The sequence below is a fragment of the Embiotoca jacksoni genome, unplaced genomic scaffold, assembly GCF_022577435.1.
Source record: "Embiotoca jacksoni isolate LCO1_2020_lvr unplaced genomic scaffold, fEmbJac1.0.p SCAF_5, whole genome shotgun sequence".
Classification (NCBI taxonomy): Eukaryota; Metazoa; Chordata; class Actinopteri; family Embiotocidae; genus Embiotoca; species Embiotoca jacksoni.
This window is the reverse complement of record NW_027185403.1, coordinates 8,756,207-8,762,206: the sequence shown is the minus strand read 5'-3', so window position 1 is coordinate 8,762,206 and position 6,000 is coordinate 8,756,207.

Sequence of the window (6,000 nt, the reverse complement as noted above, 5' to 3'; positions counted from 1 at the left end):
CTGGACTGCTTGTGATGTGGAAATGAGAGAGGACCACCAGCTAGCGCTCCGAGCTACCCGGGAATAGTTAGAGTTCAGAGCTGGAAATGGAAGGTTCATCATTAATTGTAAGCTCTTCCATGTGCCAACAACAGGAGCCAACTAAATACATAAGCAGGACATGAGGAAAGCTAGATTTAGAGTCTGCGCCTGTATCAGGATGTTCATTATATCATATAATCACTCTAACTGACTAATAATGCTTGTCAGTCTTTTCCAGGAATATTACAGATGAACCATCCATAGTTTAAGGGGACTTAAATTCATGGTCAGTGCAATAGGTCATTGTAGTGCAGAACACCATTGAAATTCTGTTGCAGCACAAAGGTTTATCACATTTGACCTACGGGTGGAAATACAGGCGCCAAAAACCAATAATTATTTTCTAACTTTCCATTTTTTTTACTCGCAAACTAACATTCAAACAAGACTAAAAACACGAGTGGGTTAGGTAATAAAAATCCAGCTCAAAATATAAATATGTGGCATATTATCATCTACATGAATTGCCATTATTCCTCATTAAAGCAAGGTGGAGGGTTGTCTGTGCTGTCAAGGTACACACAAATAACAACCATAATGGAAGGCAGGAAAAGTCAAAGACACCCAGCTTGCAGCCACAACCTCAAATGAAAAGAAAACACACCCAAACACACAGCAAAAAAAACCTCCACTCCCACTGGCAAGAACTTGAACTAGCACCGGTTGTACTGCTTTTATCTTCCTCTGATGAGACTGAATCATATGAGTAACTGAAAAAACATTTCACCAAATTATGATGGCATTCAGTTTGATTTAATTACAATATGACTGATCAAAGAAACATTGACACACTTTAAAATTGGAGCTGGGAGGATTTTACAAAATATACAGCCACAGAAACACTTGAGTGGATGAGGATGCTGCTCTGATGCTGGAGAACTTCTTGTTTCCCACAGTATGAAGATGGACTATTACCAACCAATAAATACAAAATATCACCCACTCGTGCTAATCACACAGACAAGCCATGAGAAAAACAGAACAAGAAGTTATTATTTGATAAAAATGTTTAGTTTCTCTTAATGTACATTAAATAAGTGATGTAGTTTGGATGTTGGAATAGAAAAATAAACATACATTAAACACCTAATAGACCGGAGGTGTTTGATTAATTCAATGTCCAACCATAATTTGTGATTTTAACCATATCCAGTGAGATGTGCTCTGATTACAACAAACAGTCGTAGCAAAAAGAGAAATTCTGGATTGTGTTTTGGCAGGCCTTGGATTTGTGAGGGTAGGTTTTAAAATGAAGTTAAATGTGGAGAATTCCTTTCAACGTTTTGTTTACGCTACAACAGATGCAAATAACTTGGGACCCTTCTTGCCCTTCCCCAAACTCGTCCATATGCCTTGCATCATCATCATTATCACATAACTCCTTACAACTTAAAAGTTAGTTAAGAGTCTGGGGAAAACAACCCCCGTTAGAGCAGATGTGCGTACTCCAAATCTCATCAACAGCGCCTGGTGTACTTAAAACCCCCAGTGAGGAAGAGCAGCTCGGCTGCTGCTAATGCTCAAGTGCGTGAAAGACAGCCAGACCTTCACAGTCAAGAAGCTTCTGAGATGACAGTATGTAAAACAAGTGTTGTTGTTGGTGCTGCTGTTGTGATTGTTGTTGTTGTTGTTGTTGTTGTTGTTTTATATAAGGCCAGCAACAGGAAGCTCTGATGTGTGGATCGGATGATACAGAGTCAGAGTGGAAGCATGGCTGTGTGAGAAACTGAGCGCCCGGGTGTCCTGCCTGCACACCAACAACATAAACACATTCGCACACACTGTGCACAGCGGGTGCTTGAGCAAGACCAGATTGCATGTTCAGAGAGTGACAGACTGCTGAGCTCAGCGTGCAGCTGATGTATGCTTCATGGGGAATCCAAAAGTTAGGAACCAAAACAGACATTTTTTTTTCTTTTCTGGGAATACAAATTAAAATGTAATCTGTGATGGTTAATAATGCAACTATAGTAGATGATATTCTATAGCTGAATTATTTTGAGATTCCAAACCACAAAAAGGTCAAAGGAAAAGTGAGGGAAGGACAGGAAGGTAATGAAATCCATAAAAAAGTTATGGGATGAAGCGCAACCTTATTACCATCCAATATAGCAATGACCTATGCCGGCTGAACTGCTGGCCCAGCATTATTATTTAAAAGAAAAAGGAAGCTCTCGCTGCGTGTTTGTGCGTGTGCCAGGTGGATTATGGGTGGGTGGAATTCTGTGTGTTTATGGTTGATGGGTGGGATAAGGCAGCCAAATGTAATTGCCTCCTCAACACACATCAGCTTCAAAGCAGAGATACTGGACGTCACCTGAGGCCTTTACGGCCTCTCTTGCTTCCTCTTCATGTTTTCTCATTTCCAGCACTAATCAATCCACAACTCCCACAATTGCCAGGGGGGTTGGAGTAAAGAAACAACACGGCTGGACGCTGCTGCCACACCAGATGATCGTCTTTCCTTGCCCTGCGTGTTGCCAGGCCACCTGGCCGGTCCTCAGGTCCAAACAATCTCACAGACTGTCCCACTCTGAAGAAGAGTTAGATTTGTTTGACTTTCTCATTCTGTTCTGCTGTTGCTCACTTGCTTCATTTTCTAGTCACAATAGCGGTGTAGCTCTATTGATGGCAACGTCAGTGTCCAGACTCAAATATCTCAACAACTCTTGGATAGCAAAGACATTCTTCAGGATATCTAGCCTGGTGTTCGCAGACCTCAACTCGCCGTGTGACTAGATAAGTCTGGCCATACTCCACTTGCTATTGTTTCCAGTTGTTGCATCCTAATAGGTGTAAAATGTTAAATTCAAAAGTTAATTTTGAAACTACTGGAACAGACTTTAAGCAGTTGCGTGACACTGGCTGTGCCCCATGACCCCATGCATAACAAGGTGTTCTTTTCATCAAATAAATATATTTTTATCGTGAGTCTTTGCTTCCTGAGTTCCCCTTACCTTCCATTTCTTAATGGCAACCTCTTGTGTACTTTCACCTGACCATGGTAAACATTTTCCCTGGTTAATGGACTGTTATCACCAAGTGCAGCCTCACAGAACTGCTCAGTGCTGTTATCTATTCTCATTTTTTAAAGTTTGTTTTTCAACATCTTTTTTCTTCTTCTCCTATTTAATTATTTTTTGTGTTTTTAGTTTTTGTTGCCTCTATTTTATTTATTGTGCTCTATTTTTCAGTGTCTTCACTGTGCCATTTGACTCCATTCATTAAAGCATTATTTGATTAATTCTGTCATGACAGTTTAATTACTATAATAAACTGTGATTAATTTCCGTGATTGGGAAAAAAAAAAAAAGGGGGGGACAGCCTGAATGTTAATGTGATGCATTGCCAAATGAGAGGGTGTTGGCTGGCCAGGGATCCCTGCCATAATCAGTCTCTCACCGTCACTTCCCTTGGGGTTTTTTCAGGGCCCCTCCTCATCTCTGTGGGCCAGAAGCATCACTGTTGACACGACTCCTGCTGCAGGCTGTAACCAAAACATGAGTTTAATATGTGAGACGTGTAAATCCCCCTGAAGAGATAGAGCAGCAATCATGTGCATATATTCATATTCATGGTACATGCAGACAAATGAGCACAGCTTTTGCAAATACGAACAACAGAGTCTACCAAGTGGTGATCTTGCCAAGTTTCAAGGACAACCAGAGACAAAGGGGACCTCTGAAATAGTTCTCGAGAACATTATAAAATAGATTCAACCATAATCTGAAGCCTAAACACTGTGAAAACAGAGAAAAAAAGATGGAGGCCTTTGATGTTTAAAGCCGGTATGATGCCAAAACCAAACACATCACAGTGATTAAACAATCTTCCATCTAATATTGAAGCCATTAGTTCCAGTGTCCTCAGGAGTTCAGGGGACCGGCTGCAGGCAACTGAATCTGCTCTTTCTTTGTCAATTCATATATTCCTTTTTTTTACCCAGCAAGTGCACGGACGGAAAGCAAACATGCACCGTACTGCACAAATACCTTCTAGAAAACAAGCCAGGGTACACAAATAAACACAAAAACAGAACAAGAGTCTCCCTTTTTTCATCAGTACACACAGGGTGATGCCTCACCCTTAATCTGCAGGCACGAAGTAATCTGAGTGAAAATGCATTTGGATTATCTAGTCTGGGACGGTCTAATCTCAAACACTTCCCCAACTGTTTGACTGAGAGAGCATGAAAAGAGCTTCATGTGGAGATGCAGTGTATTAGAATTTGCTTCAGTGTTACGATGAGCAGAAGATATTTCACTGAGGTGTGAGGCCCAACATAGCAGGCACAGACCACTAGTTCTACAACTTCAACTGGATTATATCTGCTGCGACAGGTTCAGTTAACTTGGTGGAAAAGTTTTGGTTCAAGTCTTAAATTGATCTCTTCTGTAGGCAGATATCAAGCATTTAATTTGTTCCTATTTCTCAGTGGCTCATTGGCTGCTATTTAGAGTTCCCTTTGGCTGCTGCCACACCTTTATCCGTGACTTTTATCATTATGATGCATTCGCTGACAGCTGCTATGTCAGGTCTACCAGCGCCCCGATCTGATTTTAAACATGGAACCTGACTTTTCTGTTGTACCTATATTGCGTCACGCTTCCTTTGCCAACCACTCAATTTATTCATTTCTTACACTTTGAAAAACTGCTTTCAACAACTCGTACGATTTTACACCCAATCTCTTAAAATATCTTGTCACTTGGTGATACTGAGGGAAATATAAACCTCGTGAGCTTTACGTATTATATGTTTTGATATTGGTGCCCGTGGAGGTGATAAATATTAAGGTCATCATAGTCTTCACAAGAAAATTCACACACAGTTCTGAGGTTCATTTGCTTATCTTTTGAATGAATATTCAACTTAAACTGGTTAGCTGTTTTTCATGACAGCCTGTTTTAAAAAAAAAAAAGATATGTGTAGCCTTTTTGCCACTTGTGCTCTGTGTTCAGCAGCTGTGTGATGGGGATGCATGTTGTGTCGCTCATGAGTCTGCAGGGATTCGACTCCCAGCACATACTGCACTGTTGCTGTTACATGTGAAATTTCATCAAACCAAATTAATGCAAATGACCCCAGCTGCATTGGCTCATAGAGCACAGAAACAAACGCGCACACTTTGCTGGAGAAAGTCGGCGCATATGGAGATTTGCACACATGCATGCTCACACTTCTTAACAGCAACTGACACATTCTTAACAAAGATGATAATGGTCTTATTCTTGTGTCTCTCCATTTGCTAATGTCCCATATGTGCTTGCTTGGTTAGAATTCAGCCTTTCTGCCTGCCCACATTCTCTTCAATGAGTCACAAAGTGCGTCCCTGGAGTGTATATGGAGCACCTCAGTTAAAGGAAAAGCCCATTGTAGCCATTCCATCAGTTAGTAAGACATACTGCATTTTATTATTTCCAGTTCTTGTGTAATCAAATGAAATATGCTTTAGTTGTAAATCCGTGTTTGTAATGTGATGTAGCTCTCATTGTTAAACACTGGTGACTTGTTCAGTTTTGGATCAGCACTGGAAATACATGCACAGCAATAAAACATCACATCATCAGTGTTTGACGAGATGTTCACCAAAAGAACAAGAAACCTGCATCATCAAATAACAGAATGAGGTCATGCTATGTGACCAGCCAGGGGTACAGTGGGGTTTTTTTCCCCTCCCTCTTGCTTTCCTGTCCCTCCTCTCCCCTGATTTCTTTCCAGGTACTAACAATTTGATTGGTTTCCATCCGTGCAGTCCGGCCATGCTGCTAATTTGACTTGAGGCTGGCCAATCATCATTCAGGATCCTCAATAAAAAAAAAAAAAAAGAGCACAACTACAGCTTCTTTTCTTTGATCTGTCTGCTTGAGCAGAACACCTGAGCTGTTTTGAAGAATCCTGTTAATGTAAGAAGAAGAA